Source organism: Schistosoma mansoni, chromosome 1 (assembly GCF_000237925.1).
Source record: "Schistosoma mansoni strain Puerto Rico chromosome 1, complete genome".
NCBI classification, from domain to species: domain Eukaryota; kingdom Metazoa; phylum Platyhelminthes; class Trematoda; order Strigeidida; family Schistosomatidae; genus Schistosoma; species Schistosoma mansoni.
Window position 1 is genome coordinate 62,981,705 of NC_031495.1, and position 11,711 is coordinate 62,993,415.

An 11,711-nucleotide genomic window follows, 5' to 3' on the forward strand; every position below is an offset into this window, starting at 1 on the left:
CATGTGGTGTATTTTGGAAATATTTTGTGTAGGTTGTCGGTCAATAAATTGGACTACTCGAACTGATCACAGACATCATTGTGCATCAAACTGATCGTGTTTCAGTTCAGGGTTTCTCATTGACCAAACTGACATTCTGTCTGTCGTTCATTTCATCAGACTGAACTTGAAGCTATATGTTTATTCATGTTTTAGGAATCAAATTATCTGAACATTGTCAAATCGATCTGCTTGTATTTCCATTCACTAATTGATTGAATAGTAATGACAGTTGACTATTGAGTAAACCTGAAACAACCCATCACAATCATCACCATCAACACTACCATTGCTGAAAAACTCGTTTATTTCAATTGTCTCAACTGAACTATACACATTATTTTAACAGTGTGCACGCAGTTATCGTCGATTATATTATGATTTGTTTCTGTTCAGTGGTATCAACGTCAAGTATGAGTGGTATAGTATAGCATTGATGCAAGGTGTGTTGGACAACTGTAAATAGCTGATGAGATATGATGCAATTTGACATTCAATTTTCTGTTATGTGGAGATGAGTGTGTATGCAGTTTTGTTGGAACAGATCATCGTCATCTAAATTATTACATAATTGATTTCTACAAAATCTATGTATGCACAAACATAAACACACATGAATAATAAATCTGTTTATCTATTATTATTCTAGTCGAAGTGTTGTAAATGACACGAAGGATGAGTATGTTAACTTTTGGTTACCTATAACTGAAATTGTTATACAGTGAAAATTTCAACTCCGATTCAGTCAAATTGATCTTTCAATGAAGTTGTGAGTTTAGTAACACACCTTCAAAGACGACCACATATGGACTTAAACTAGTCGAACATAGTTTATTTGGCATTGTTGAAAGCAGATTAGTATACGTGTGTTTTGACAATCTGTCAAATGTGTATTATGGACAGATGGTTATTTGTGAAACTTGATCAGCTGTTTAAAGTTTTCACTGAAACACAAAACAGATAGGATAAAAGTGTTCTATGGCCATTATCATGTTCAGATAGAAATCTCCACCATTTCATTTTCAGTTCGTCAGCCATTCTTCACATCTAACAATCGTGTCAGTGAAATCGATGTTAGCAGGATGAGTGTAAATTAAAACAATGATAATTCAGTATTCCTATTATGTTGTTGAATATTTTGTGAGTAATCATCAGTGGAATGTGGGAAACGATGTTGAGTGTTGAGTTGATACGTTTTAGTAATCTGAGACAAACTACATAGCGTTGTGTTGTTATCACTGTTGGAATGTGTTGAGTTCATGTGATAGATGTTTGTTGGAACGTGTTGTTTGCCTGAAGATATTCTTGATCGTAGCTCTGCTCAAGCTTGTAGAAACATATTGCGAAAGTAACAACTGAGTTCTCCAATTGTTCTCAGTATCTCCACTACTCTTCATCCGAGGACTTGTCAACACTGGTGAAAATCTTACTTATAAGAATCTAGTGATTTGAATAATGTTTTGAATAGTACGATCAAAATTTGTATCATCACAAAATTCTGATCCATTATTCAATGACACATGAACAAGAGAAGAGACTTAGTCTCTTTGAGTGAGTGATCTGATCACATTATATTTTCTTCAATATGCATACCACACAACTATTCAAATTCAGATTTTCGAATGAATTGATTGAAACAGGTAATTCAATAAACCGGAAATCAATTCATCCTGTTTGTTACCGTCTGTATATTCTATCAATAACATTGTTAAAGGCAAGGTAGATAAACAGATAGATAGATAGATAGTTAGAGAGACGTTCGGATGAATAGAACGGAAATATCATTCAAACTGCACCTCCGGTAATCCCTCTTCATCTCTATCTATCTCTCTATCTTTCTCCATCAAGTTCAAACACAAAAACACACATGCCTGGAAACAAAACGTTAACGTACATTGGAAACGGAAACCTGTGAAAACAACCATGTAATGTAATTCCAGTCAAACTGATATTGTATTCAATGAGAGGATTCATTCATTTCAAGTTGTATAGGAAGGAGCATAACGGAATAGTATTTAATATTTTGAGTTGTATCGTGTAGACTGCTTGGCGAACTGAAATGTGAAATTGAAATGTGAATAGAACTAACAATGTAATATATGTGAGCATGTTTTCGTAGAATGCAAATCATGCTCAACAGAATGTTAGACTGATGGTATGAACTAAAATATTGATAACTGTGAAAAATGTGTGGACTCCGATTTGATGATATGATGACGTTTACGAAATATGCATTCCGCCTACCACTGATTCCAATTATTGACTTAGTTCGCATTAAAGAATAACTGCGTAAAGTGAGTGAAATATGAGAATGAATATTGGTGGCGAAACAGAATGAGATAAACGAAGGGGGAGAGGGAGACTCGAGAAGGCGATTGTGTTAATTCCATGTGATAAAGAGTGACCCACTATTTTTAGCCAAACGAAAATAAACTAGAGACGATTGATTATGGTGGATGGTGTAAGTGATACACTCAAACATACACTGATATAAAAACACTGAATATGAATTAGCGTATAGTTGACAAGGTCACAATGTGAGTTACGACGAATAAAGGAGTTGGTCAATATGTTATCCTGAATAACACTTGTAGGATTGACATGGAACTAGACACCACAAATTCAATTTCAGAACATGATTTTCTCAACTGTGGTTGTTTATGAATTCACAGTATATTCACATGACAACACTTTGGTTGTCTTTGATTCCATCAACCTAATTATTTACTCTGTTTCATCGACAGTCCAACGAACATTTTCAGATGGTGTTCAATAGAATGATGGATAATCGGGAAAATGACTTGACATTGCACAATCAGACGATGATGATTCGATGTTATTTCAAACATTGAATTTGAATAAGCAACATGTGAGATGTTGGGGACCTGTGGAAGGAACAATATATTTGGAAGTATATAGTTGCTGAGTGATGTGACACAACTCATATGGATTCATACAAGATGTCAGAGAAATGTCAGATTATTTTCACTGAAACAAAGATGCTTAGTATGGATGACGAACTGCTGTGTCGAATATAAATGGGCAGAAGATTCTTCAGATAATTTTTATGTGTAACTCCAGTAATGTTGTGCATATGACAAAGATACTGGTGAAACTGTTTGACATTATTCAAGTGAAGACATATTCCAGTCACATATCCACTTCTTATTGTTTACTCGATCCACAATTCTTCCCAACCCCATTTAGTTTGATATATCTACTGAGAATGATTAGTGATTAAGCAAACACATTGAATAATATACACTTTCCCCGAATTGACGAAATGATCTATCTCAGGCTACAACTTCACTAATTAATTACAACATTGCGTGATCATTAATAATGAGCTGATCATTATTGAACGTGAAAGGATCAATCATTGGAATTCAATGTGAGTTATTGCCTGTGAATTGGAATGTTTATATATTCGATTATTAAAGATGATAATTAGATGATTAGATCTAAGTGTGTGTGCGTTATTGTATGTGAGTGTGTGTTATTCACCACACATGTATTCTCAAGTATGTGTATGTTCACAGTGTGAATGTGTACCTGACTCAAAGTATCACTGAGAATTGAACATTACATTTCCTACGTTGAGTTGGAGAAGTTCAAATAACCGATTGAAACTAAATTGATAATTTGAGGTGTTTGGTGATAGATATGAAACCGGTTTTCACAAGTGTTTATCTAAGGAGATTGAATACAAGAATGGTGTGAAGTGTTGTTTTATAATTCATACACAGACATGGACGTAACAAAATATTTCTGAATGAATATTTAACCATACACAACACGGAAGCTCAGTGAAAATCATAAACCGGATTAATTTGATCGAGGAATGAGAAGGAACTGAAACTTCGATAATCAAATTCAAACGGTATAGTATTGAAACGAATACTGAAACATTCTCTCTAATCAATACACTTGGAAAGAAGAACATCTGTACTATCAGGGCCACGCGTTCATTAATAACGACGTTTCACTTCCTTCATTGAATGGAGTGAATGTTAATGGAAAAGAAACAAATTCGCTACAATCAAATAACTGAATACATCTGATTATCGTATTTTTGCGTATGATAGATGATATTGTATGAACTGCATGCATGAATGTTATTCCAAATCTCACTGTTTGGTTGTAGAAGATAATCAAGTAGAAATCTGTATTGTGAACACAGTGAATCATATGAATCGTGATTTCTACAAATAGTCAAATAACTTTAGATTGCTATATTGCTGTTTTCGAAGGATCTGATAGTGTGTATTTCACCTGTCCATGATAATGCGAATAAGTGTTTGTCTTCTTGCGTGCACGACGCATCAGTCGAATACTGTAACATACACTTAAGCATCTGTGAAGTTGAACTAAACAGATCGAGGTGTGTTCGTGAGATGGAAGCTACAGATAAGTAAAACTGTCTGACTCAGTTTATCAGAGAAAAGTGTTTGTAATGTTTAGGTAGGTAATCACAAATGAGATGAACGCAAGGCTTTTTAGAATAGAGAACTAATGAATACGTAATTTTGAGCAATAAGATTGGACTATTGGACAACCGTGCAAATAATTTTGATCGAAATGGTTATGTCCTATTATCCTTCAAATATTACGTGACAAGCTCACCGATTAGAACGGTGATTCATTTCGCCTTGTTCCCATGCTCAATCAGTGACGCATGAACCAACAGTAACAACCCTGTATCAGTTCTAAATCTTTATTGGTCCTTTTCCTCTAGCCGGCGAGATTTTAATTTATAGACGAAGCAATCAGATTTAAGATAGCAGATCGAGATTTTGGCGTGAGATTCATCCACTCATTCGGCCAAATACCATTTCGGCATTATAGCTGATGTCAGTTAGTGATGAGAACATAAAATATAATTTCTAATCACAATGTTCAACTATAAGTCCTATTCTTAGTTCCTCGTACAAAGTCATAACCCTCATTTAACCGTAGTAAGTAGATGGACATTTTCAAGGTCATTTGAACAATCAGTTGAGTGGAATTTGTCACTGTACATCAACTTCATTGACTATGAGAAGGCGTTTGACAGTGTGGACAGGATAACATTATGGAAACTTCTTCGACACTATGGAGTTCCTCAGAAGATTGGCAACACTATCCAGAACTCATACAACGGACTACAGTGCTAAGTGTTGCACATATGGAACTCAAAACAAATGTTGAGCAAACTCAAACTCAGAATCTTCAATACGAACATCAAGACTGTCCTACTGTAAGGAACTGAAACGGGGAGAACTACAACCATCGTCAAGAGGGTACAAGTAATTATTAAAAGTTGTCTACGCTAAATACTGAACATTCATTGACTGGATACTATCAGCAACAGTCTTCTGTGGGAGAGGACAAACCAACTTATATCTGAATAAGAAATTAAGAAAAGATGTTGGAAGTGGATCGGACATACATTACGGAAAACATCAAACTGCATCACAAGACAAGCACTAACTTGGAATCCTGAAGAGAAACGGAAAAAAGAAAGACCAAAGAACATATTATGTCAAGAAATAGAAGCAGATATGAAAAGGATGAATAGAAAGTTGAACTAAATGGATAGGATTTCCCAGGACAGTGTTCGATGAGGAGTGCTAGTGGATGACCTATGCTCCTCCACGAGGGTTAACAGTCGTAAGTAAGAAAGTAAGTAATGTCTGAGTAATTCTAACTGTGTTGTGTATTCATATTGAAGTTTATCTTCTATTCATTGCAATCTCTATTGAAATCAACAGTTGATAATGTTAGAGTAAACGAGAAACAAGTCAACTGTACAACTCTAATCAACAGTTGTTTTAGTTCATTGACAATCTTCCCCAGTTTGGACAGATTGTTTTGATTAAAACTAATGAAGACAAAGAAGTAAGAATGTTGATCATGGAATCATCTAAATCTGTCTTCACAGTTTCATTATGTTCCACATTATCAAGATCCATTTGACAACAAGTAACTCAATGAAGTTTGTTCACTTTGTCAATATCATAGAGAATAGTGAGTTGTTATAATGAAATCCAAATAGACAACAAATACAATCCATTAACATTTCTATTATTGTTTCTTATCAATCCTTGTATATCAATGTATCAACTTTCAATTAATGGATTGAAACACCTATCATTAAGTATATGGAACATTTGAATAACCTGTCATCACTCTAATGACTATTGATGTTATCATTGTGATCACTTACTTATACACTAATAACGATACTAATTGTTACATATCAAATAGTATTGTTTGTTTGAATCTTTCCATTGATGATGTTTAGGACTGCAACTGGTCAGTCTCTAATTGGCATATGTGCATATTGTGCGTATTGCCTCGATATAGCCTTAGTTCACAAACATTGTAAGTAAAGATGGATAGTGGCTAGCAGTGGAATCTAGGACGCACGTTTCGTCCTATTTGGGACTCGTACCTAAGTACATTGAACATTTGAACAACCTGTCATAACTCTAATGACCATTGATGTTCTAATTGTGACCATTTACTTATACACTAATAACGATACTAATTGTAACATAACACATTTGGTAAGATCACTGAATGTGTGTAGAAGGTAACAAACGAGGGGAATATTTCCACGTCTAAATACATATTATCTATGAAAAGGTGGATAGCGAACAATGAATTCATTAAATGATTTACTGAACTATTATTATACCGATTTCAGTTAGTTATGAGAAACTTCTCGATCATGAGTACTATTATTGTCATTGTGATCTCTATGGAAATTAGGAGTTTTGTTAAGCATGATGTAAACCAGACTGACTGTTTATGTTCTTGTTTTTTGAAGCATAGAGTGACTTCATTCGATTACTTGATAATATCTTATATCATGTCTTGTTTAAGGAACGAATTCATTTCAGTTTATCAAGCCTCGGTGTTGTGAAGGAAATCGGGTGAGACACTTTTCCTTTGATTACTTTCTAGATTGCAAACGATTGTTCGTATAAATCATAAGGCAATAAATGTTTGATGTAAAATTTAAACCTGTGTCATCAAGTGTCTTTCTTATTGACTGATGACAACACTGGGTTCGTCCTGTTACATTGAGTTCTGATCACGTAAAACTCGAATACCTTATCATCGATTTTCATTCTTGAGCCTTTAACAGGATCATCGAATGGTGTGTAAGACATGAAGGTATTCTTGGGATTATTTGTTACCATGAGACTCCAGAACATTCATGGAACTGTCACTAAATCAGTAATTGTCTATTGAAAATTGATCACATCAAAATTATAGAGGATATTTAGAATTTGTTCGATTCACGATTTGGACACTATTCAGAAAGTTATCAACATGATTGGAAGTTTAGTGAATTCATTCCGAGTAAATCGATTGAGTTTCACCATATGAATATAAGTTATTTATGCTTCAGTTTGTAAGAAACAAGGTTTCCATTATCAACAATTCACAATAACAAACAACATATGTAAAGATAGATGGTGGAATTCAGGAAGTGCTTTACGTCCTATTTGGCACTTATCAGCTGGATGTACCTGAATCTCATAGTTGATGTACACTCCGAGACACGAAACCAGTACGTTATACGCCTAGTTAACAATTGTTGATTTCATAATGAATAGATCACTTGACTTATCTTCAACTGTCATACGTGTGAGAGTAAATGTGGATTTTCACCGTTCACAATGCATATAATGTATGAAATTCCATTATCAAACTGTTGCAACAAGATGATTAGAAAGTGAATTTTAGAATGGTGAAGAAACATAACTCATTGTGAGAACTCATTCCATTTTAGAGGCAGTACATGTCATAATAATATGTTGTATTGACTTTCATGTATGACCGAGAGCATTGTGTATATAAACAAAGCTGCATAGATCCCTGTGTTGAAGTCGTTTGTTAACAACTTCACCACTAATTGTATGGAATTCACATCAAATTATAAGTACCGTTATTTTAGTCAAACAGTTCAACTTTCAACTAACAAGAAATTGTAGCAGTTCTGGTCGTACATCACGTCCTGATAAACAATAAATCTGAAAGATCTATTGCATTTTGTTTACTCTCTTCCATGTAATAAGTGTAATCGAATGCTTATTCGAAATATCTACATGCATATGAATAGCTGAGATCAGTAGAGAGAAAAGTGTGATCCATCTATGTCACAGGACACAATTACCTTGGTAGTACTAATTGTTAACAACATTGAATGTCAAGAAGCTTCTAGAGTGAGCAGCAAACTTTGCATTGTGTGTGCTTTGTTTTCAAGCCCTTTTATTTCAAAAGTTGAGTGCAGAACAACTACTCAGATTTAAACGAATCGGTATGAGATATTTCCTGTGTGTTGATGTTAACGGATTTATGTAATGAATATGAGCTTTGAACTACTGAACTCTTTGGAATACTCTAACTATATATGACGTATTGTTTCATATCCCAACCACTTTACATTCTTTGAAAAGGAATGTTTCGTAAGCCCATTCGAACTATCAACCATTTTGTATAAATACTTCTGATGAATTTTGGTTTATATTCGGTGGTTGAGTATAACTCAGTTTGCCTTACTACTGATGTGTTGTGCATATAATTGTATTTACAATCAAGACCAGATTGTTTGTATTGACATCATGCTTTGACGTAACAACACGTACTTGTATATCAGATAGGATGTCAGACCTTTCTACGTTTTTGTTTCACTCTGTGATGTCTGTTCTACTGGAGGCTATGGTACATAAACCATCATAGACTGATGTACAGTTGATATTTTCATTTCTACAACTGTCCGTACGAATGGAAGAATCATTGAAAAGATACTTTTCACAGAGAATGTCGAAATCAAATTCAACGTCCTTTCGAACGAGAAGTTTTATGAATAATGTTTGATTAGAGATTCAACGTTTGATTCATCTTCACATAGGTTATTTTCGTAGAATTTCAATGGAAGTGCAACTGTTATTCTTCATTTCACTACTTATCCTCATCATACAGTCAACCACGTGTCATGTTTTTAGTCAGTTGACATACATGATATCTTTCCCGTATGTTCGATTACCATTGGTAATATGCTCTACTCGAAAACTAATCAACACAAAGCAGTTTCCATAAGTAAGAATCCTTTCAAATAAAAACACAATTTTAAGCAAAGATGGATATTGGCTATCACTGGAATCCAGGACGCGCGTTTCGTCCTATTTGGGACTCGTCAGCTGGATGTACCTGCATCTCAGAGTTGATTTTCACTCTGGGACTCGAGAAGACGAGAAGACAGTGATTGATAAGGAAATGAAGGAACAATGAAGAGTGAGACATTTGGTGGATATTTTACAATTGAAGTATTTACTCTATGATTATCAGATTCTACTAAGATCTTCCGTAAGTTTGCATTCAAATCCATTTGGCTGCCTCCACTGTATCCTCATTCCCTATAATATCTCAGTATATCCATCGGAAATGAACACCTCCATCAAAACAACGGTTGTGTGAAAAACTAAAATCAGCATTCCTAATCTCCAGTGTCAGAGATGCTTCTTCATATAGAGATGTGAATCGGTATCAGCATGTTGGATAATCCCTAATCACCTGAGATTCATTATGATCAACAATTCAGTCTAATTATTATTTTGACGAAATTTATTTCTCACCAAACCCAACACATTTGCATTATACTACTAATGTGTTTTTAATTGTTTCCAACATGAAATATGAAATCTATTTCATTGCGTGTATCCATTCAATATTGATTATGTCACATGAATAATGAAGCATTAAGTCATTTCCACATTGAAAACATCACAGCCACTCATTTGATGCTGAGTTAAACAACCCATCAAGCAGGTATGCACGTTCATCTGTCAATATTCTTAAAAACCTACTTGAGAGTATGAAACTTTGACAAAACTATTAGTCAATCGAATAGGTTTCAGTAGGTGGTGAAATGACAAATGGAAACATGCTCTTCAGAGAATCATTGTTTAAGAAACTATGAGAACAAACACGATGGTCATTGTGTGCGTATATGACAGTCAGTGATGTATCTGTGTAAGTGTATGTGTGTGTGTGTTGAGAAATTGTTATCATGAGGACGATCATGTAAAAACACAAATGAATAAAGCATCCATTCACCATTGTTGTCATGAGAATTCATTGTCTGACTTCTTATCCCCTCTGTGTTTTCTTTAACCATTTCATTGCATGTTTCATCCGTGAGATTGTTTAAAATGAGTTTGTACATCAGAGAATCAGCCCTACATAACTATCTATTTATTATCTTGATCTAATTAGTTAGTTAGTGTGTGAGAGAGTGAATGAATGGTTGTGTATAGATGGTGTGAAGACGATTCAATAATGATTAGTTTACCATCACTGATAGCATTCATTCACTTCATCAGCAACATAATGTTCTGTATTTGTTGATCATTAGATTATGTAATTGTTGTTTTAACGTGCTTAATATTTTCAGGATGAAAGTCCAACACTATATTATCAACAGTATAGGGTAGTGGAGAGTGTTGAGTTTTGGATGAGGTAGGTGACGAATCGATCAATGTTAGACCAACATTTAAAATGTGGGAGAACTGGATGGCTGTTTCATCCGAGTATGGGACTCCTGAGTAGTGTGCATCTACAATACAAAACTTTGGATTTGAACATAGAACCGTCGGTCTCGCACGCGAGAATGCTCAGAAATCCCATACTAGGACGAAACGGTAGTCGAATGATTCCATCTTTTCGTTGGTGGTCTAACATTGATCGATTCATGATCTCAAACAATGCGATCAACTATAAGTTGATTTCTGAAGTTAAAATTTATTATTACAAATATTTTCTTCAAGTGAGTTTCTAGTACTTGTGTGTGCATGAAGTGTACTGGGAGGTAAAATAGAATGGAGCTTGGATTCATGCTAGTTTGTGGTTAGGAGGAACGTATACGTTCCATTAAGTCTGACGACGAGCTATCACATATAACTTTGAAGAATGTTACAATTCAGGTAATCAGATAGAGACTGTTTTCCTGTACTAATGAGATATCTTCACTGAATGATTAGTGAGTAACAGACCAATGAATCTCGTCATTACTGTTGATCAATTTCGACTAATCAAGTTGGAATGTGCTCACTAGTCTAAATGACTTGACATTTTGTATTTTGTGTTTTTATGTGAAATGATTGGAAGTGATTTTCGAGATGCTTCAAACAAGATCTCTATGCAAGTTGACTTGAAATGTTCATAAGTGATTTGTATCAAGAAGATTGGCTTTAATGTTATGTTAGTTAAACACTTTCTAGTTCACTTACATTGGTGCAGATGTATGTCTATGTATTGAATATAAGATACAACTTCACAAATGTGTTACATATGTTCGTTGATAAATGTGATTTATTTAAGTGACTAGATCATTGTACTAAATACATATGATAACAGAACTGTCAACTCGTGAAAGTGCATCAAATAGAAGTACACTTCTTTTTTCCAATATTATTGTATGTTTTATTCAGTTACTTACTTACTTACGTCTTTTACCCCAAAATGGAGCGTTGGCCACCGACCAGCATAATCCAACCCATTCTGTCCTCCGCCTTCCTTTCTAGTTCTATCCAATTTTTGTTCATTCTTCTCATGTCTGTGTTCTTTGATCTACCTCTTCTCCTTTGACTCTCAGGATTCCATGTGGTGGCTTATCTTGT